Raw genomic sequence first — 22562 nt, 5'->3', positions numbered from 1 at the left:
TGCGTTTCGGGACTCCGGCTTCCTTGACCTTTGGTGCCGGTGGAGTCTTCCTAATCCTCTTTGGACATTTACTCTTGTAATGCCCATATTCCCTACACTCAAAGCACATTATATGTAATTTACTTGAAATTAAATCGCTTGAGTTACCTAGGGTTGAGGATGGATGTAAGCTCTCTTCTTCATCCCTTCCGGAGGTAGAAGCTTCTTCTTGCACCAATCTTGAAGAAGAACTCTCCTCCTCTTCTTCCATAGATGTTGAGTAGCCCTCAACTTCTAATTCCTTACCTCCATGATGTGAGCTACTTGGCTCACTTGACTCCTCTTCATGACTTGAATTGGAGCTCTCCTCATGGAACTTAGCCAAGTTGTTCCACAACTCCTTGGCATTGTTGTATTCACCTATCTTACACAAGATATCACTAGGTAAATAAAATTCAATGATTTTCGTTACCTCATCATTGATGGTTGATTGGTGGATTTTCTCCTTGGTCCACTCCTTCTTCTCTAGGGTTTCTCCTTTCTTGTCCATCGGAGACTTGAAACCGAATTGAACACAACTCCAATTTTCAAGGTTAGTCATAAGAAAATACCTCATTCTTACCTTCCAATACGCGAAGTCGCAGCATTCGTAGAATGGTGGAAACGTGATGTCTTCTCCGAGTCGATCCATTCTCTAGCTTGTGCTCCCCCGGGTGTTAATCCGACGAAGAGCAACCTTGCTCTGATACCACTTGTTAGGGTCGATGATCGCGGCTAGAGAGGGGGGGTGTGAATAGCCGCCCCAAATTACTCGTTTCTTTCTATAAATCAAAGTTAGCGCAGCGGAAAATACAACAAAGAAACGAAAGAGAAGAAAATCAAACCTTAACACAAGGATGTAACGAGGTTCGGAGATTAGGGCTCCTACTCCTCGGCGTGTCCGTAAGGTGGACGAGTCCAGTCAATCTGTCGGTGGATGATCCCCCGGAAAACCGGCTAATATGAACTCCTTCTGGGTGGAGAAACCTCGCCACAAAACTTGCAACAACAAGAAGGAGTACAAGAAATACAAGTAGAAAGACAAGAACAATATACAAACACTAACTCGCCTTCTCGTCGACTACCTGTGAAGCAACAACTTCTCGGACAACAGCAGCAGCTGACCGTCGACTGGAAGCTCACACGAAGCTTACTGGGGAGAGCTCAAACAAAGCTCAGATCGCAAGCAGCAGCAAGCTAGACGAAGGAGAGGAAGAAGAGAGAATCAGCCCTGTAGCCCTCGACCTCTTTATATTACCTGTGCCTGCGAAGAACCTGCAACGAAGACAGAAGATGCAGAACCTAGCCGTTGTTACTCACAACGGCTAGATCTGAACCGATCGGGCTTCACCACGATCGGTTTGGCTACTGATCGGTCGTGGGGACCGATCGGGCCTATCTGATCGGTCCCGGACCGATCAGAGGTCGATCAGTAACTCTGTGGAATCTGATCGGTCCTGGTGATCCCACCTCAGTCGTGGCGTCACTGATCGGTCCGGGGACCGATCAGCTTCGCATCTCCGATCGCCGTCGATCGGCCCTGAACCATGATCGCCTTCTGTTTGTTATCTGATTGGTCACCAGACCGATCCAGAGCTTGGTTTTTGCCCAAACCAAGTCCCAAGTCTCCCAAACCAACATCTGGTCAACCTTGACCTGTTGGTACATCATACTTAGCATCCGGTCACTCCCTTGACCTGCTAAGACTCCCCACCAAGTGTCCGGTCAATCCCTTTGACCCACTTGGACTTTTCTCTTCGTGTCAAGTATCCGGTCACACCCTTGACCTACTTGACCTTCTCAACACCAGATGTCCGATTATCCTTGATCCATCTGGATTTTTCCTTGCCCGGCTTCACTCACCAGGACTTTCACCTAGCTTCACTCACTAGGGTTTTCACCTGGCTTCACTTACCAGGACTTTCCCTTTCACCTAGCTTCACTCACTAGGATTTTCACCTAGCTTCACTCACCAGGATTTCCAATCTACCAGGACTTTTCCGTCTGCCTGGCTTCACTCACCAGGACTTTCCACATCCGGTCCAGAGAACGAGCTCCCGAGCCCTCTCTGACCTCAGTCCGGAGAACGAGCTACCGAGCCCTCTCCGACTTCCCATGTGCCAAGCTTCCATACTTGGACTTCTCCGTGCCAAGTCTCCATACTTGGACTTTTCCCGTGCCAAGCTCCCTACTTGGACTTTTCACCATGCCAAACTCCCTGCTTGGACTTTTCCCATGCCAAACTCCCTGCTTGGACTTTTCCCGTGCCAAGCTCCCTGCTTGGACTTTTCCCACGCCAAGCTCCCTGTTTGGACTTTTCCCGTCAGGTCAATTCACCTTGGGTCAACCAGGTCAACCTTGACCATAAGGTTGCACCAACACTCTCCCATCAAAATACAACTCTTCTGGTTTTGTCAAACATCAAAATACAACTCGAGTCAGGTCAACTCGAGTCGGGTCAACCAAGTCAACCTTGACCTAAGGTTGCACCAACAGATATATCTTACTAGGCATGTCTATTGGTATTCACTGAGTTGTTGAACTCACCCCCGTGGACACTATCTTTTTCAGGTACCAGGTTGTTTATAATGTCGCTTGGAGTATCCTGTCTGCTGGTCCCCACGTCACCTCAGAAGATCGATCGATTTCATTTATGTTTTGTTTGTTTTATGTGTCAGTGTGTTTAGTTTGTGCTCCGGTTTTGTTTCTGGAGTTTTGAAGTTGTTATGTGGTATTTTGTATTATTGTTGGTTGTGTAAGCCTAGCCGGCTAGAAGTTTTGTGTAAGCCTCGCCAGCTAGAAGTTTTGTGTTTGGTTTTGGCTTTGGTACAGCCGAGTGGGTTGCTTTACATATAACTGCGTGGTTGTGTTTTTATTGTATCAGCCAAGTAGGCTGTATCATATAACTGCGTGGTTGTGTGTATATTCCAGCTGCCTGTGGCTGATGTATATTGTGCATGTAGAAATGATCATATTGTCAACCGTACAGGGGAGGTGCTACCGAAATTTCTTCGGACAGAGACTCCCCCGAGGCGTGACAATATTTTTTATACATCTCCATATTCCTGGTTGCAATTAGATTGTTAACGGTGTAAAATCAACTCAATCTTTTAGGTTAGATTGTGCATTTTTTGTTATGCGATGCGCAGAGAGTTTAATGTACCAAAGACCAACAAATTTTAGACAAGCTAGAATGAGAGAATATAGTTTTCATGTTGGTAATAAATTTTTACTAACAAACATTGAATTACTAACAAACTATTGGTATAAATTTATTGTAAAACTGATAGAAATTTAAGTTACCCCATCATTTTTACCTAGGTGGTGCAAATGTTTTGTAATTCTGCAGTAAATGTGTTGTCAAGATACCACAGGGTATAGCAACTACTCTCAAGTAGTTGCTACACGGTGTAGCAGCTAATATCGAGTAGCTGCTACACGTTGAAGCAACTAAGAGGCAGTAGCTGCTACATCGTGTAGTAACTTATCGGCAGTAGCTGTTATAAGGGACAAATAAAATCTGGATTAATGTACTGTAAATCACTTGTAAATGTATTGTTAACTGTAAAGGTGTCTAGTGCACGTTGTAGCAGCTAGTCGGTTGTTGCTGCTGTTGGTTGCTACTCGGAAAACCTAGAGGTTCCACTGTATAAAAATTTTGTACAAAGGTCTGAACCTTCTCCTATCTACCATGTGTTCTTTTAAATTAAATTTTGGATCGCCTGCGGAACTTAACACGTTTGATCCAAAACTTAATCTATTCGTTCTTTTAGGTTTTGACTTGGGTCTCCTGCGAAACTTAACACGTTCGACCCAAATCACCTTAAGTTATTAATTCCATTAAATATTAATTTCCATAATTGGTTCCCAGTACTGACGTGGAGAGGCACACGACCTTCTTGGATATGGGAGCAACCACCACCGACTAGACAAAACCTTTTATGGAAAGCTAATATTTAATTTCCTAAAATAACTTTAGGTTAACCAAAAAGAACAATCAAATAACAAAGATAAATAAAACAAAAGAACATAACATCGAAAAACATATTCGAAATACTAGAATCGTAAGCCTCTTGTATTTGGTATTATTTCCATAAATAACTAGTATGATGCGGAAAGGAAAAATTACTAGTTATACCTTCTAGAAAGACCTCTTGATCTTCTACCGTATTCCTCTTCTAACCTCGGACGTTGTGTGGGCAACGATCTTCCGAGATGAGAAAACACCAACCACCTTCTTCTCCTCCTAGCTAGGTTCGGCCACAATAAGGAAGCTTTACCAAGGATGAAGAACAAAACATCAACCAAGCTCCAAGAGATGCAAGCTTTCTCTCCTTCTTCTTCTTCTTCTCCAAGTAGTATCCGGCCACCACAAGAGCTCCAAGGGAGATGAAGGATTCAGCCACCACAAGAGGAAGAGAGGGAGAGGATGATGGCCGGCCACAACACCAAGGAAAAGAGGGAGAGAAATAATAGAGGTTGTCTCTCTTGAAGGCACCCCCACCCCTTTTTTTATATTCCTTAGCCTTGGTAAATTAGGAAATTTAATTACAATAAAATTTCCTTAATTTCCTTGACATGATTTAATTGAGAAAAATAAAATAAAATTTCCCAATTAAACTATAATGGTCGGCCACATCATGGAGGAATAAATTAGACAAGTTTTAATCAACAAATTAAAACTTCCTAATTTGTTTCCGAAAATTTTAAAAATAAAATTTCTCTTCAAAAATCTCTTCATGGTTGATTAAAAAGAAATTTCTATAATTTTAATTTTTCAACATGTGAATAATTTTTAAAGAGAAAATAAAATATCTCACCAATCTACAAATAAGGAAAGAGATTTAATCTCTTTCTTTAATCTTTTGTAGATCCTTTACAAGAGAGATATTTTAATTTTAATTCTCTTTAATAAATTATATCTTCCACATAATAAAAATTAAAATTAAAATTCTTTTTAATTTAATATGGCCGGCCCCTCTAGCTTGGGTTCAAGCTAGGGCCGACCACCCCAATTTATACCTAGGCCGGCCCTAGCTTGGTTCCCAAGCTAGCTTGGCCGGCCCCCTTTAGGTGGGTATAGAAGGTGGGTATAGGTGGGTATAGTACTCTATAAATAAGAGGCTACGATAGGGACCGAGAGGAGGAATTGATTTTGGTCTCCCGATAAAATTAAGCATCCCGTGTTCGCCCCGAACACACAACTTAATTTTATCAATAATAATTCATTCACTAGAGAACTATTATTGAACTACCGCATCAATCCCAAATTACATTTTTGAGCTCCTTCTTATTATGAGTGTGTTAGTCTCCCTGTGTTTAAGATGTCGAATGTTCACTAATTAAGTGAGTTACTGACAACTCATTTAATTAATATCTTAATCCAAGAATAGTACCACTCAACCTTATCGTCATGTCGGACTAAGTCCACCTGCAGGGTTTAACATGACAATCTTTATGAGCTCATCTTGGGGATATTATCAACCTAGATTACTAGGACACAGTTTCCTTCTATAATCAACAACACACACTATAAGTGATATCATTTCCCAACTTATCGGGCTTATTGATTTATCGAACTAAATCTCACCCATTGATAAATTAAAGAAATAAATATCAAATATATGTGCTTGTTATTATATTAGGATTAAGAGCACACACTTCCATAATAACTGAGGTCTTTGTTCCTTCATAAACTCAGTATAAAAGGAACGACCTCAAATGGTCCTACTCAATACACTCTAAGTGTACTAGTGTAATTATATAGTTAAGATAAACTAATACCTAATTACACTACGACCTTCCAATGGTTTGTTCCTTTCCATCTTGGTCATGAGCTACTGTTTATAATTTATAAGGAACCGATAACATGATCTTCTGTGTGTGTCACCACACACCATGTTATCTACAATATAAATTAATTGAGCAACTACATTTATTGTAAATGTAGACATTTGACCAATGTGATTCTTATTTCTAGATAAATGTTTATACCAAAAGCTAGGCTTTTAGTATACATCCTAACAATCTCCCACTTATACTAAAAGACTAAGCTGCTGTAACTGCTGCCATACATCTGATTCCCAAGCCTTTCAAAAAGCTCTTGCCTTAAGGACCTTAGGTTATCATCTGATGCAATCTAGGCGGCAACAACTTCTCCTCGTTATACAATTTCTCGTATTGGGTAGTACTTGCGCTCTATTGTGTTTACTTGTCTTATAGACTCATGGTTTCTTCGAGTTTGCTACTGCACCATTATTATTATAATAAATTGTAATAATCTTTGGACAAACTAGAAATCATATCTAAGTCTATCTTGAGGTTATTAAGTCATTCATCTTTTATGGCTACCTCAGAGGCTTGCCATATACTCAGCTTCTATGGTGGAGTCCAGAAAAACACCTATGCTTATCACTCTTCCATAGTTATGACTTTTCCTCCTAAAGTAAACACAAAACCCCGAGGTCGACTTATTATTGTCCCTATCCGATTGGAAGTCAAAATCCGTGCAACCTACAGGAACCAAATTAACTACCTTGTAAGCTAGCATATAATCTCTAGTGCCTCTAAGGTACTTTTAATATATGCTTTACTGCAGTCCAATGTCCTTGTCTAGGGTTACTTTGATCTCGTGCATAGCATACATTAGGTTGTCTAACTGCCGAAGCATAAAGAACTGCCTACATGTTCTCAATCTCCTTTGATGTCATCGGAGACATCTCTTTAGATAAAGACACTCCATGCTTAAAAGGTAAGAAACCTTTCTAGGAGTTTTGCATGCTAAAAATGAGCAAGGATTTTTCTGATGTATTAAGCTTGGGATAAGTAATATATATTTTTTTCTTGCGATCCCTTATTACTTTGATCTCAAAAATATATACATTCTCCCAAGTCCTTTATATCGAATTATTTGGACAACCATACCCTTACTTCTGTCAACATTTTGATATTGTTTCCAACTACCAAAAATATTATCTACGTATAGTACAAGAAACACCACAACGTTTCCATCACACCTTTTGTATACACAAGACTTATCCGTTTACTCAATAAATCCATAGGTCTGGATTACTTTGATAAACTGGATGTTCCAAGACCTTGAAGCTTTGCCTCAGTCCATAGACTGATTGAGCTTGTACACAAGATGCTCTTAGTCCTTTATAATGAACCCTTCTGGTTGCTTTATATGGATGCTTTCTTCAAGACTTCCATTAAGGAATGCTGTCTTGACATCCACTTGCCAAATAGATAAAAGAATCCGGATGGACTTAAGCATGGCTACCAGTGAAAAAGTTTCCTTTTTCATCTAGCCTTGCTTTTGAAAGTTTCTACCTTCCTGTCTATCCCTCTTTTCCTATTATTGACCCTTTTACACCCAAAGGCTTTTACACCATTTGGTGTTTCTACAAGCTTCCAGATTTTATTAGAATACATATATTCTAATTCTATTATTCATTACTTTTTGCCAAGATGTTGCATCTTTATCTTATAGTGCTTCATCATATGTCCGGAGATCAGGTTCATGTCCTCCAGGGATCGAGTCCAAAAAACTCTCCCAAAACATGAATCCTTTTAGGTTGCCTAACAACCCTCCCACTACGACAAGACACTTTCTGCAATTGTGTATCATTTGTGATACGTGTTGCAGTTTCCTTGTGGTATCTCATCTTGTACAGTTGGTACTAGATTAGACATGTCTTTTATTATTTCCTTAAGAACAAATTTTCTTATGGGCACATGGTTTATTACATAGTCCTTTTCTAAAAATCGGTCATTGATGCTAACAATGACCTTCTGATTTTTAAGACTATAAACCTACTTTCATTTTTCTAGGATAACCCACAAACAAGTGAATTCCTGTCCAACTTATCATTGTCTCTCTTCTGCATATGTGCTGGACTACCCGAATTTGAATATGCTTCGAAATAGGCTTATGCCTATTCAGCAATTCTATATGAGTAGAGAGTTCTGTCTTTGGAAGGTACTATATTCACTTCCGTTCCAGAGTATATCCTTAAAATGATTTTGGTAATGTAACGCCCGAAAATTCTCAACTTGCATTAGAATTATTCTATGATTTTTCTGGAATTTTTAGATATTTTTCCGGAATTTTCCGAGTAGCGGAAGTAGCAAAAGTAATTAGATAAGCAAAATGGTTTAAGCGGGAATCGAACCCGGGACCTCTTGGGTCCGCTAAACCTTTAGTTAGCCTTAGTAACCGGTGAACCCAGCAGGGCCGTGCTGAAAGAAAGAGGAACCAATTATATTTATATTAGAGTTGGGTTCAATAATCCACTTAATATAAATTAAGAACTTAAGTTGGGTTTGGTTTAATTTGGTTCGGCAGCCCTCTCCTCACAAAACCTCACGCCACTTTCTTTCTCCAAACCCTCACGCCGAACACCTCTCTTCTCTTCCTCCTTCTCTCGGCGCCACACCAAGAAGACCTAGGGTTTTCTCCCTAGGGCCCCAAGGTCACTTTCCGGCGACGATTTCAGCACACGGACGTTCCCCTCTGCGAGTAGAACACGTGGACGCGAGCGAATCGTCGAGAAGTCGTCTCCACCGGAATTTCTAGCGATTAGATTTGTAAGAAATCTAACACACAATGTAAGAAACCCCTCACCTGCAGTATAATAGCTTCCGTTCGAGTTTTATGCTTTAGTTGGGATGTATGCGGATTTTTATCGATATCTAGGGTGTATTTAACTCTCTTCGCATATTAGGGATTTAGTTGAGCACCTCTAGATGGGCCGGGCACGTCTTCCCTCTTCAGATAGGAGGTTAGACGTTGTCGGGTGCCTAGAGGTGGTCTCCCTAATAGGGAGAAGAGTTAGAGCATCCTAAGGGCTCGATTAAATGTCTAGCTCAGAAATAGATAGTTTAAATAACTTATTAAATGCACTAGAAGCATTTAAACAGCAAATTAGTTTATTTCAACTTATGTAGGACTACAGTCCAATGGGTGGGCTCCCACAGTCGCCTCTAGGTTCAGACAACCTAGTTATAGGTTCAGATAACCTAGATTCAGCAAAATAAGTATATAGCATTCAGTATTTTACTTTCAGCAGTGGCACTATACTGGATTAGATATCCACTGGGCTGGACTCCCATAGTCGTCCCTAGGTTTAGCTAACCTAGTAAACCCTACTAGATTCGGAACTTGCAATCCCGGGTTTGGATAGGGATGCGCGCATAGCAAGTACAGTTGCCAGGGCCCATCAGCAGCATGTTTAGTATTTTCACTTATTATATGTATAGCTTTTCAAATTCACAATCAGTTATGTGAGTTCAGCTTAGTTTCAGTACCAGCTCAGTTAGTTTAGTACAGATCATGATCAGTTTAGTTCAGTTCCATGATTTGTTTTCAATTTCAGTTTTCATGCTCAGCTCTATTTTCGCAAGTATGATAGCTTATGTTCAGTTCTTGATTGCTATGCTTATATGATCACATGTCATGCCATGTTTAGCCTAGTCAGTATATTTCAAATAGCATGCTTTAAAAATCATATCTGCATCGTATGCATGTTTTTGTAAGGTAGATGGTTTCTTACTAAGCTTTTTAGCTTACAGATGCTACTTTTCTTATACTGCAGATACAGGTAAAAGAAAAGTGGACTAGTGGAGACTGGAGGGCAATGCAGATCAAGATGTGTGTGGGAGGAACCTGGAATAAAGATCTGAGGGATCTAGCAAGTTTATCTTATGTTTTAGAATATTTAGCAAGTTAACTGCCTTACAACTTTAGAGAATTATCTATCAGAACATTGTTAGTTGTTTTTCTGCACTTAGCGTGGTTACTTGTCATGAAGTAATGAATCATATCTCACATCATGTTTAGTATGTTAGCCATTACCTAGTAGAATGTTCATTTAGCTTTTATAGTGTTGTATAATGATTTTGGCAAGCATCAGTGCTGATATCAGAGCTTGTGATACGAAATCAGAAACCCCTGATCGGTCAGCAGATCGATCAGGGGGTCTTGGATCGGTCGGTAGACCGATCAGGGAGCTGGTTTCGGCAGTCCTAACTCTCTGTTCGCAGCTGGATCGTTCGGCAGATCGATTCAGCCGCGAACAGAAAGAATCCCGATAGTTGGATCGCGAACAGCACACCACTGATCGGTCAGTCCGACCGATCAGTGAGGTCCTGGATCGGTCGGCAGACCGATCCAGGTGCGTACAGAAACTCTAGTGAATCATGGATCGGTCAGTCGACCGATCCAAAGGTTCTTCCCCGTGCCAGTGTCAGTGGACCGGTCCGTGGACCGATCAGAAGTCCGGTATCAGTGGTAAATACCTCCCCTAGCATGTGTACAATTATTAGGTACATGTAGAACATTCAGTTTCAGCGTTCCCAGCAATTAGATTAGCAAAATTTTAATAAACCCAGTTTTCCGCACAGCATATAGACAGCAGAAATTGTAGCGACCGGCCTTACAGCCAGTACCCAGAAGGTGGGTCGTTACAGAGTGGTATCAGAGCCAAGTTCCATACTTCCTACACACACATCAGCATTGAACCTGCAGCTTCCAAGTAAGAATACCTCTACTTTATTTATGCTTTCTGTTTTCCCTGTTATTATAGTTCATGTTTATATGCCTACTGCTTGTTAGTATGTGATAGTTTTTAAACATGATATCAGTAGTTATATAACTGTGATTACATTAGTTATGTTATGTTCTCTATGTCTTTAGAAATGGCACGACGACGCCCTGCTAGAAGGGCACTAGCTACTGAGCCCGGAAGAGGCGGTTCGGTGCCTCCTCGGACCTTACGATTAGTGGCTCGATTCTGACTAGTGAGAAGAAATAGCCACCTTAATGGCTAATCAGCAGAATACCCCCAGGAACCGAATTTGGCGACTCTAGTAGTCTTAGAGGTTCCACCCGTCCAGCCTACGGCACCAGCAGTCCCAGCGGCTGAGTCAAGAAAGGAAGCCTACGATCCAGTGGCGTGAAGCCAGAGAACTTCTCAGGCACTAGTGAACCATGGGATGCACAAGCCTGGTTCAAAACACTGGAGAGCATGATGGAGCTTCTGGACTGGCCAGAATACGAGAAGGTGAAGTGTGCCTCCTTCTGCCTGACAGGAGACACACGCATGTGGTGGGAAAGAATCAGAACGAAGCGCCCAGTGAACCAGATGTCATGGGCTGACTTCGAGAAGGAGTTCTTCGAGGAGTTCTTTCACGTACGGGTTACAAACCGCCACTACGACGAGTTCACTGAGTTTCGCCAGGGCAACCTTTCAGTTGAGGAAGCCGTGAAGAAATTCAACAGGTTGGCTCGTCTATGCCCATAGCTAGTCAGCACCGAGAAGGAACGAATCCGGTTGATGCTGAGGCCAGAGATAGCAGTGAACGTGGTTGGTGCATACATAGGCCACAAACCACAGAGGAGTTAGTGAGTAGTGCCTTGACCACAGAGCATTACCAGAACAGCATAAAGCAGCAGAAGCTAGTCTCCTCAGAGTCCAAAGGCCAAGGAAACTCCCACACTCAAAAACAGCAAGGCCACAGCTCTAACTGGAAAGGGAACTCCAACAGCAAGCGCAGATCAGGAAGTGACCCAAAAGGAGGACCATCTAGCAAGCCACCCAATTATCCAAAGTGTGCTACTTGTGGGAAATTCCACCCAGGGGTTTGTCGCAAGGGCACATGAGGATGCTTTGAATGTGGACAAGAAGGGCACATGGCCAAGCAGTGCCCGAACAAGACCGGCCTTCCTCAGCCACAGCAGATTCAGTATGCAGGCCGCTCTAGTATATCAGATGTAGGCCGCTCTAGAAGGTCCACTTATCGGCCAAGGCAGATTAGAAGCCCCTCCGGCTATGGCGAATGCGAGGATCTACTCACTCACGAGAGAGGAGCCAATGCCTCGGCAGTTATCACAGGTCGATTAGCATTTTTAAGTATAGTGCTACTGTTCTATTTGATCTGGGCAACCCATTCATATATAGCAGGATGTTCTCCGAAAATTAGAAATACCCTCGGAGGTACTCGGTGGGCAGTTTTTGGCACTACCTTGGAGAGATCATGGCATCCACGCGCTGGCTCAGAGCGGTTGGTCATTATAGCAGGCAGAGAGCTCTTTTGTGATCCGATAGTGCTAGAGATGACGACTATGGCGTTATCTTTGGAATGGACTTTACGATCGGATACGGTGCTACCATAGTGTCGTAAGCAGAAAGTCATCTTCCAACTGAAGCGGCAATGCAATTTGAATCTGCGGGGAACCAAAGAGAAAGGCCAAGAAGTTTCTCTCAGCTATGAAAGCACGAAGCTGGATTCGGGATGTACGGATTCCTAGCACACGTAGTCAACGCCCACCAGACAAGAACCACCCTAGCGAGGTTCGAGTCGTATGTGACTACCAGTCTTCCCGAAGAGTTACCAGACAGGGAGATTGACTTTGAGATAGAGCTCATTCGGTACAAATCCTATCTCCAAAGCGCCTTATCGCATGGCTCCAGCAGATGAAGGAACTTGAGGAGCAACTACAGGAGCCGTGACAAGGGTTTCATACGCCCGAGTCACTCGCCATGGGGAGCGCTTGTATTGTTCGTGAAGAAGAAGGATGGAAGCATCGCTTGCATAGACTACGTGCCTTGAACCAAGTCACGATCAAGAACAGGTATCCTTCCCAGAATCGATGACTGTTCGACTAGCTGAAGGGAGCACGGTGTTCTCTAGATCTTAGATCAGGTTATCATCAGGTGAAGGTTAAAGAAGGGGATATACCCAAGACAGCATTCAGAACCAGATACGAACACTATGAGTTCGTAGTCATGCCCTTTGGCGTGACCAATGCTCCCGCTACATTCATGGATCTCATGAACAGAGTATTCAGGGAGTATTTGGATAAGTTTGTTATTGTGTTTATCGATGACATTCTTATCTACTCAGGAACTCAGGAAGAACACTCAGAGCACCTGAAACTAGTATTGCAGACCCTTCAGCAGAACCATCTATATGCCAAGTTCACGAAATGTGAATTTTGGCTAGATCAAGTGTCCTTCCTGGGTCACATCATCTCAAAGGATGGTATTATGGTAGATCCCAGCAAGATAGAAGCGGTAAGTAACTGGAAGAGACCTAAGAACGCCAGGAAATCGGGAGCTTCGGGATTAGCAGGATATTACGGGAAGTTTGTAGAGGACTTCTCCAGATAGCCTCCCAGCAGCGGATCTTACGAAAGAACAGGAAATTTCGGTGGACGGAGGTGTGAGAACAGCATGAGCTAAAAGGAGATTGACCGGTGCTCCCATTTGGCTCTACCAGACGACACCAGGCTTTGACATCTGAAGTGATGCCTCTAAGTTGGGACTAGGAGCGATCCTGATGCAAAACGAAGGTGATCGCCTATGCCTCAGACAACTCAAGGATTATGAGAAGAATTACCCTACTCATGACCTTGAACTTGCAGCGAGTGTTCGCTCTCAAAATTTGGAGACATTACTTATGGAGCTCGGTGCAGAGTGTATACAGATCAGAGTCTGAAGTACTTCTTCACTCGAAGGATCTGAATATGCGACAGCAGATGGCTTGAAAGACTATGGCGTAGACATCCTCTACCATCCAGGGAAAGCCAATAAGGTAGCCGACGCACTTAGCAGAAAATCCAGTGCTAACCTATTATCTCTTACAGCCATGTCACCGCCCCTACAGAAGGAGATCGTAGATTTCGGTCTTGAACTCATGGTTGGACAGCTCTCTACTATGACCTTAGAGTCTACCTTGCTTGGTGATATTCAGGATCGGGACCCCGAAATTCAGAAAATCAAGCAAGGGCTAACAGAATTAGAAAGTAGAGAATTCAGAGTGTCCGATAGCGGGGTGTTGTATTTTGGTGACAGACTCTGTGTTCCAGATCAGGAGGAGCTACGGAGACAGATTTTAGATGAGGCTCACAGGACTCCCTATGCGATGCATCCAGGTTCCACCAAAATGTATCAAGACCTGAAGAAACGTTTTTGGTGGCCCGGGATGAAGCGAGACATCGCCAGATATGTTAGCATCTGCCTCACCTGTCAGAGGGTCAAGGCAGAACATCAGCGACCAGGAGGAGTTCTGCAGCCTATACAGATTCCATAATGGAAGTGGGAGGATATCTCTATGGACTTCATAGTGGGACTACCCAGAACCACGAATGGTTTTGATGCCATCTGGGTAATAGTCGACAGGTTGACTAAATCAGCCCACTTTTTAGCTATCAAGATATCCTACTCCATGGAGAAGCTAGCTTAGTTGTATCTCCAGGAGATCGTCAGACTTCATGGAGTCCCACGTACCATTATTTCAGACAGAGACAGCAGATTTACATCACACTTCTGGGAGTGTGTACAGTCAGCATTGGGCATGAAGTTAAAGTTCAGCACAGCATTCCATCCGCAGACAGATGGTCAGACAGAGCGAGTAAATCAGGTACTCGAAGATATGCTCCGAGCGTGTGCCCTAGACTTCAAGGGAAGTTGGTGCAAATATCTGAGCTTAGCAGAATTTGCATACAACAACAGCTATCAGGCCACTATCGGCATGGCACCTTATGAGGCTCTCTATGGGCGGAGGTGTAGATCTCCAATCTGCTGGTATGAGAGTGGTGAACAGAAAGAACTAGAGCTTCAGACAGATCTAGTAGCAGATACCACAGCAGCTATACAGTAGATCCGCCAGAGGATAGAGACAGCTCAGAGCCGCCAGAAGAGCTATGCTGATACACGGCGCAGACCCTTAGAGTTTTCAGTTGGGGATTCAGTGTTCCTCAGAGTAGCTCCCATGAAGGGAGTAATGCGTTTTGGGAAGAAGGGCAAGCTAAGTCCCAGATACGTGGGACCATACCTTATCACTAGAAGAGTGGGCAAGGTAGCATATGAGCTAGAGCTACCTCAGGAAATGTCAGCTGTCCACAATGTATTTCACGTCTCTATGCTGAAGAAGCATATCCCAGATGCCACCCAGGTGATTGAGCCCCAGTCGGTACAAGTCCGCGAAGATCTCAGCTATGACAGTCGGCCTATTCAGATAATAGACCGAGCAGTTAAGACATTGCGGAACAAGGAAGTACCGTTAGTAAAAGTCATTTGGCAAAGTCACACAGCAGCAGAGGCAACTTGGGAGACAGAAGCCAGCATGAGACAGAAGTACCCAGAATTGTTCTAAGTTCGAGGACGAACTTTTTATAAGGTATAGGGGATTGTAACGCCCGAAAATTTTCAACTTGCATTAAAATTATTCTATGATTTTTCTGGAATTTTTAGATATTTTTTCGGAATTTTCCGAGTAGCGGAAGTAGCAAAAGTAATTAGATAAGCAAAATGGTTTAAGCGGGAATCGAACTTGGGACCTCTTGGGTCCGCTAAACCTTTAGTTAGCCTTAGTAACCGGTGAACCCAGCAGGGCCGTGCTGAAAGAAAGAGGAACCAATTATATTTATATTAGAGTTGGGTTCAATAATCCACTTAATATAAATTAAGAACTTAAGTTGGGTTTGGTTTAATTTAGTTCGGCAGCCCTCTCCTCACAAAACCTCACGCCACTTTCTTTCTCCAAACCCTCACGCCGAACACCTCTATTCTCTTCCTCCTTCTCTCGGCGCCACACCAAGAAGACCTAGGGTTCTCTCCCTAGGGCCCCAAGGTCACTTTCCGGCGACGATTTCAGCACACGGGCGTTCCCCTCCGCGAGTAGAACACATGGACGCTCCACCGGAATTTCTAGCGATTAGATTTGTAAGAAATCTAGCACACAATGTAAGAAACCCCTCACCTGCAGTATAATAGCTTCCGTTCGAGTTTTATGCTTTAGTTGGGATGTATGCGGATTTTTATCGATATCTAGGGTGTATTTAACTCTCTTCGCATATTAGGGATTTAGTTGAGCACCTCTAGATGGGCTAGGCACGTCTTCCCTCTTCAGATAGGAGGTTAGATGTTGTCGGGTGCCTAGAGGTGGTCTCCCTAATAGGGAGAAGAGTTAGAGCATCCTAGGGGCTCGATTAAATGTCTAGCTCAGAAATAGACAGTTTAAATAACTTATTAAATGCACTAGAAGCATTTAAACAACAAATTAGTTTATTTCAACTTATGTAGGACTACAGTCCAATGGGTGGGCTCCCACAGTCGCCTCTAGGTTCAGACAACCTAGTTCTAGGTTCAGATAACCTAGATTCAGCAAAATAAGTATATAGCATTCAGTATTTTACTTTCAGCAGTGGCACTGTACTAGATTAGATATCCACTGGGCTGGACTCCCATAGTCGTCCCTAGGTTTAGCTAACCTAGTAAACCCTACTAGATTCGGAACTTGCAATCCCGGGTTTGGATAGGGATGCGCGCATAGCAAGTACAGTTGTCAGGGCCCATCAGCAGCATGTTTAGTATTTTCACTTATTATATGTATAGCTTTTCAAATTCACAATCAGTTATGTGAGTTCAGCTTAGTTTCAGTACCAGCTCAGTTAGTTTAGTACAGATCATGATCAGTTTAGTTCAGTTCCATGATTTGTTTTCAGTTTCAGTTTTTATGCTCAGCTCTATTTTCGCAAGTATGATAGCTTATGTTCAGTTCTTGATTGCTACTTGTATGATCACATGCCATGCCATGTTTAGCCTAGTCAGTATATTTCAAATAGCATGCTTTAAAAATCATATCTGCATCGTATGCATGTTTTTGTGAGGTAGATGGTTTCTTACTAAGTTTTTTAGCTTACAGATGCTACTTTTCTTATACTGCAGATACAGGTAAAAGAAAAGTGGACTAGTGGAGGCTGGAGGGCAATGAAGATCAAGATGTGTGTGGGAGGAACCTGGAATAAAAATCTGAGGGATCTAGCAAGTTTATCTTATGTTTTAGAATATTTAGTAAGTTAACTGCCTTACAACTTTAGAGAATTATCTATCAGAACATTGTTAGTTGTTTTTCTGCACTTAGCGTGGTTACTTGTCATGAAGTAATGAATCATATCTCACATCATGTTTAGTATGTTAGCCATTACCTAGTAGAATGTTCATTTAGCTTTTATAGTGTTGTATAATGATTTTGGCAAGCATCAGTGCTGATATCAGAGCTTCTGATACGAAATCAGAAACCCCTGATCGGTCAGCAGATCGATCAGGGGGTCTCGGATCGGTCGGTAGACCGATCAGGGAGCTGGTTTCGGCAGTCCTAACTCTCTGTTCGCAGCTGGATCATTCAGCAGATCGATCCAGCCGCGAACAGAAAGAATTCCGATAGCGAGATCGAGAACAGCACACCCCTGATCGGTCAGCTGACCGATCAGTGAGCCACTGGATCGGTCAGTCCGACCGATCAGTGAGGTCCTGGAACGGTCGGCAGACCGATCCAGTTGCGTACAGAAACTCTAGTGAATCATGGATCGGTCAGTCAACCGATCCAAAGGTTCTTCCCCGTGCCAATGTCAGTGGACCGGTCCGTGGACCGATCAGAAGTCCGGTATCAGTGGTAAATACATCCCCTAGCATGTGTACAATTATTAGGTACATGTAGAACATTCTGTTTCAGCGTTCCCAGCAATTAGATTAGCAAAATTTTAATAAACCCAGTTTTCCGCACAGCATATAGACAGCAGGAATTGTAGCGACCGGCCTTACAGCCATTACCCAGAAGGTGGGTCGTTACAGGTAATATTCTAAATAACTCATCAATCTACTTATTTCCATAAGAGTCCTATACCTTCCGTTATCTACACCATTCTGTTGGGGTGTACCAGGTGCAGTTAGTTGGGATTGAATCCCTACTTCTGACAAGTGACTCCTAAATTCTCCCAAGAGGTACTTGCCACTACGATCTTACCATAGTGACTTTTACTTTAACATTTCTCCGCATCAGCCTTGTACTCTTTGAACTAATCAAAGTACTTAGTCTTGTGGTACATTAAGTAAATTTATTTGTATCTTGAATGGTTGTCTATAAAATAGACGAAATATTCAATACTACCTCTTGTCTGGATAGTCATAGGATCACACAAATCAGAATGAACTAATTTCAACATATCTTTGACTCCATACCCCTTAGACTTAAAAGCTTCTTGGTTATTTTTCCTTCCAAGTAAGACTCGTAGGTTGGAAAGATTTTCACTACTAATGAACCCAAAAGTTCATCAGCTACCAATGAATCCTACTCAAGTTAATATAACCTAGCCTTAGATGCCAAAGATAGAATTGGTTCATTTCCGAAGGTTACTTTCTCTTAAAGTTAGAAGATGTGTTACTAATTTCCATTTGTTGCATCATGAGAGTTATTGGATTTATAAATTGCCAACCAACGTACTAGAACAGATAACTTCCCTCTTTTTCTTAATAACAACTTTGTTATTAAAAGAGACAGAATATCAAGTTCTTTGAATAGTTTAGAAACTGAAAACTAGTTCTTTCTAAACTTGGTGCATAAAGACAATTACTCAAAAATCCATGTTTTATTCTTATCAAAAGATAAACATCTCCCACTGCAACACCTACAGTAGTGCCCATGTGGACGGTGTTTTAATTTTCATTTAGTTGCCGGGTTTCCTGGAACCCTACAATGAATTGCGGACATGATTAATGACATCTGTATCTACACTCCAGGTTCTGGTAGATAACACCACTTAACATGTTTCAACTAATGAATTAAATACACCTATATTGTTCTTAATTCTAAGAAGACAGTCTACCTTAATGTCCAAGTCCTATTTCCAATCATTACAATTGGGACTACTAAGTCTTTTCTATAGTATGACTACTAGGGGATTGACAAACATTTTAAATCCTAAGAATCATAAAAATATTTGGTCAAGATCAACTCCTTAAAATCCCCATGAATTTTGTATGCCACGATAGTGTGAACGTATACAAAATCGAAGAGGAGATTTTATTCATTAATTTTATTATCTCGTCCACCGTACTTTATGATAAAATTAATAGTTGATCTGTCTTTGATCAAATATTTGGTCAAAACTTTTTGAATTTAAAATAACATTGATTCCTCAAACAATATTATTTAAATTCACCAACACCTCAAACACCGTGAATTTTTGCATGCCACGATAGTGTGGACGTATACAAAATTAAACATTTGTAAGAGGAGGGGTTTACCCATTAATTACCTTGTCAATAAATCTTTATGACAAATAAAATTATCTCAAACACCGTGAATTTTGTATGCCACGATAGTGTGGACGTATACAAAATCAAACATTCGTAAGAGAGGTTTTTAATTTTATTATCTTGTCAACCTATTTATTTGACAAATTAATAGTTGGTTTTCTTCGGTCACACAAATAATAGCAGTGAATCCGATGGGGAAGATACTATTAGACGTGCCTAAGTGTATACCATTACTTGACACTAAGTCCATTAATAAGATTATGCCTCTTCCGATGGGGAAGATCACACGCTCTTAATTAATTTCCTATAGTCATCCAAAATGGAAGTTTAATCTAGTGATCTGTAAACAAGCTCATCCGATATGGAGGAAGACACTCAGAGCCAACGCGCAAACTTGTTACATCACTTATAAACCAGTAATGGAGACCGTGGAATTTATTTAAAATAAATCCCTCTCCCACTTAGTTATTTAAAGTGAGGAATTTTGACTATGCTAGTCTACCTAACATGTATACTAACAAGCAAACACAACACAGCATAAAAAGCAATAAATAGAAAAACTAATTTTCAACTATTATGGCTTTTATATATTGATGTCCTCCGTGTGTCGCTAACCCTAGCTGCTGCCATCTTTGGCCACCGCCACCGGGTCTAGTTGTCGCATCCATCTTGCTCCTTGTTCCGCTACGCCTCTGGTCCTCAAAAAGGTTCCACGCCTTGCAAAATTCGATCCGCGACATAAATAGGATTTTACATTTTTCGATCCTATATTCCTCGAAGGAATGTACATGTAAACTAGATCGAACATAAAATAAAATTTACATCCATCGATCCTATATTCCATAAAAGGAATGTACATGTAACTAGATCAAAATAAAATCCTAATAAAACTAAATACAGCTCCTGCTGTATTTTATAATACAATCATGCACACACAATAAATGCCCTTGACATGTCCAAGGGTCCAATCACACACATAATAACTATAAGCCATAATAGTTGGATCCTGCATCCACAAAGTTAGCACATCCTACTATTATCCTGCCTAAATTATGTATGACATGTGCATAATTAAACTAATACCAAATACACAGAGGCAAAACCCTAGCTCTAATACCATTTGTTGGTTGCTACTCGGAAAACCTAGAGGTTCCACTGTACAAAAATTTTATACAAAGGTCTAAACCTTCTCCTAGCTACCATGTGTTCTTTTAAATTAAATTTTGGATCGCCTGCAGAACTTAACACGTTTGGTCCAAAACTTAATCTATTCGTTCTTTTAGGTTTTGACTTGGGTCTCCTGCGGAACTTAACACATTCGACCCAAATCACCTTAAGTTATTAATTCCATTAAATATTAATTTTCATAATTAGTTCCCAGTACTGACGTGGCGAGGCACACGGCCTTCTTGGATATGGGAGCAACCACCACCGACTAGACAAAACCTTTTATGGAAAGCTAATATTTAATTTCCTAAAATAACTTTAGGTTAACCGAAAAGAACAATCAAATCACAAGGATAAATAAAACAAAAGAACATAACATCGAAAAACATATTCGAAATAATAGAATCGTAAGCCTCTTGTATTTGGTATTATTTCCATAAATAACTAGTATGATGCGGAAAGGAAAAATTACTAGTTATACCTTCTAGAAAGACCTCTTGATCTTCTACCGTATTCCTCTTCTAACCTCGGACGTTGTGTGGGCAACGATCTTCCGAGATGAGAAAACACCAACCACCTTCTTCTCCTCCTAGCTAGGTTCGGCCACAATAAGGAAGCTTTACCAAGGATGAAGAACAAAACATCAACCAAGCTCCAAGAGATGCAAGTTTTCTCTCCTTCTTCTTCTTCTTCTCCAAGTAGTATCCGGCCACCACAAGAGCTCCAAGGGAGATGAAGGATTCAGCCACCACAAGAGGAAGAGAGGGAGAGGATGATGGCCGGCCACAACACCAAGGAAAAGAGGGAGAGAAATAATAGAGGTTGTCTCTCTTGAAGGCACCCCCACTCCTTCTTTTATATTCCTTAGCCTTGGTAAATTAGGAAATTTAATTACAATAAAATTTTCTTAATTTCCTTGACATGATTTAATTGAGAAAAATAAAATAAAATTTCCCAATTAAACTATAATGGCCAGCCACATCATGGAGGAATAAATTAGACAAGTTTTAATCAACAAATTAAAACTTCCTAATTTGTTTCCGGAAATTTTAAAAATAAAATTTCTCTTCAAAAATCTCTTCATGGTTGATTAAAAAGAAATTTCTATAATTTTAATTTTTCAACATGTGAATAATTTTTAAAGAGAAAATAAAATATCTCACCAATCTACAAATAAGGAAAGAGATTTAATCTCTTTCTTTAATCTTTTGTAGATCCTTTATAAGAGAGATATTTTAATTTTAATTCTCTTTAATAAATTATATCTTCCACATAATAAAAATTAAAATTAAAATTCTTTTAAATTTAATATAGCCGGCCCCCTCTAGCTTGGGTTCAAGCAGGGCCGGCCACCTTAAACCATGCTTAGGCCGGCCCTAGCTTGATTCCAAGCTAGCTTGGCCGACCCCCTTTAGGTGGGTATAGAAGGTGGGTATACGTGGGTATAGGTGGGTATAGTACTCTATAAATAAGAGGCTACGATAGGGACCGAGAGGAGGAATTGATTTTGGTCTCCCGATAAAATTAAGCATCCCGTGTTCGCCCCGAACACACAACTTAATTTTATCAATAATAATTCATTCCACTAGAGAACTATTATTGAACTACCGCACCAATCCCAAATTACATTTTTGGGCTCCTTCTTATTATGAGTGTGTTAGTCTCCCTGTGTTTAAGATGTCGAATGTCCACTAATTAAGTGAGTTACTGACAACTCATTTAATTAATATCTTAATCCAAGAATAGTACCACTCAACCTTATCATCATGTCGGACTAAGTCCACCGCAGGGTTTAACATGACAATCTTTATGAGTTCATCTTGGGGACATTATCAACCTAGATTACTAGGACACAGTTTCCTTCTATAATCAACAACACACACTATAAGTGATATCATTTCCCAACTTATCGGGCTTATTGATTCATCGAACTAAATCTCACCCATTGATAAATTAAAGAAATAAATATCAAATATATGTGCTTGTTATTATATTAGGATTAAGAGCACACACTTCCATAATAACTGAGGTCTTTGTTCCTTCATAAACTCAGTATAAAAGGAACGACCTCAAATGATCCTACTCAATACACTCTAAGTGTACTAGTGTAATTATATAGTTAAGATAAACTAATACCTAATTACACTACGACCTTCCAATGGTTTGTCTCTTTCCATTTTGGTCGTGAGCTACTGTTTATAATTTATAAGGAACCGATAACATGATCTTCTGTGTGTGTCACCACACACCATGTTATCTACAATATAAATTAAT

Source organism: Zingiber officinale, chromosome 2A (genome assembly GCF_018446385.1).
Source record: "Zingiber officinale cultivar Zhangliang chromosome 2A, Zo_v1.1, whole genome shotgun sequence".
Taxonomy (NCBI): domain Eukaryota; kingdom Viridiplantae; phylum Streptophyta; class Magnoliopsida; order Zingiberales; family Zingiberaceae; genus Zingiber; species Zingiber officinale.
The sequence above is the reverse complement of the archived record's forward strand: the minus strand, read 5'-3'. Positions refer to the sequence as shown.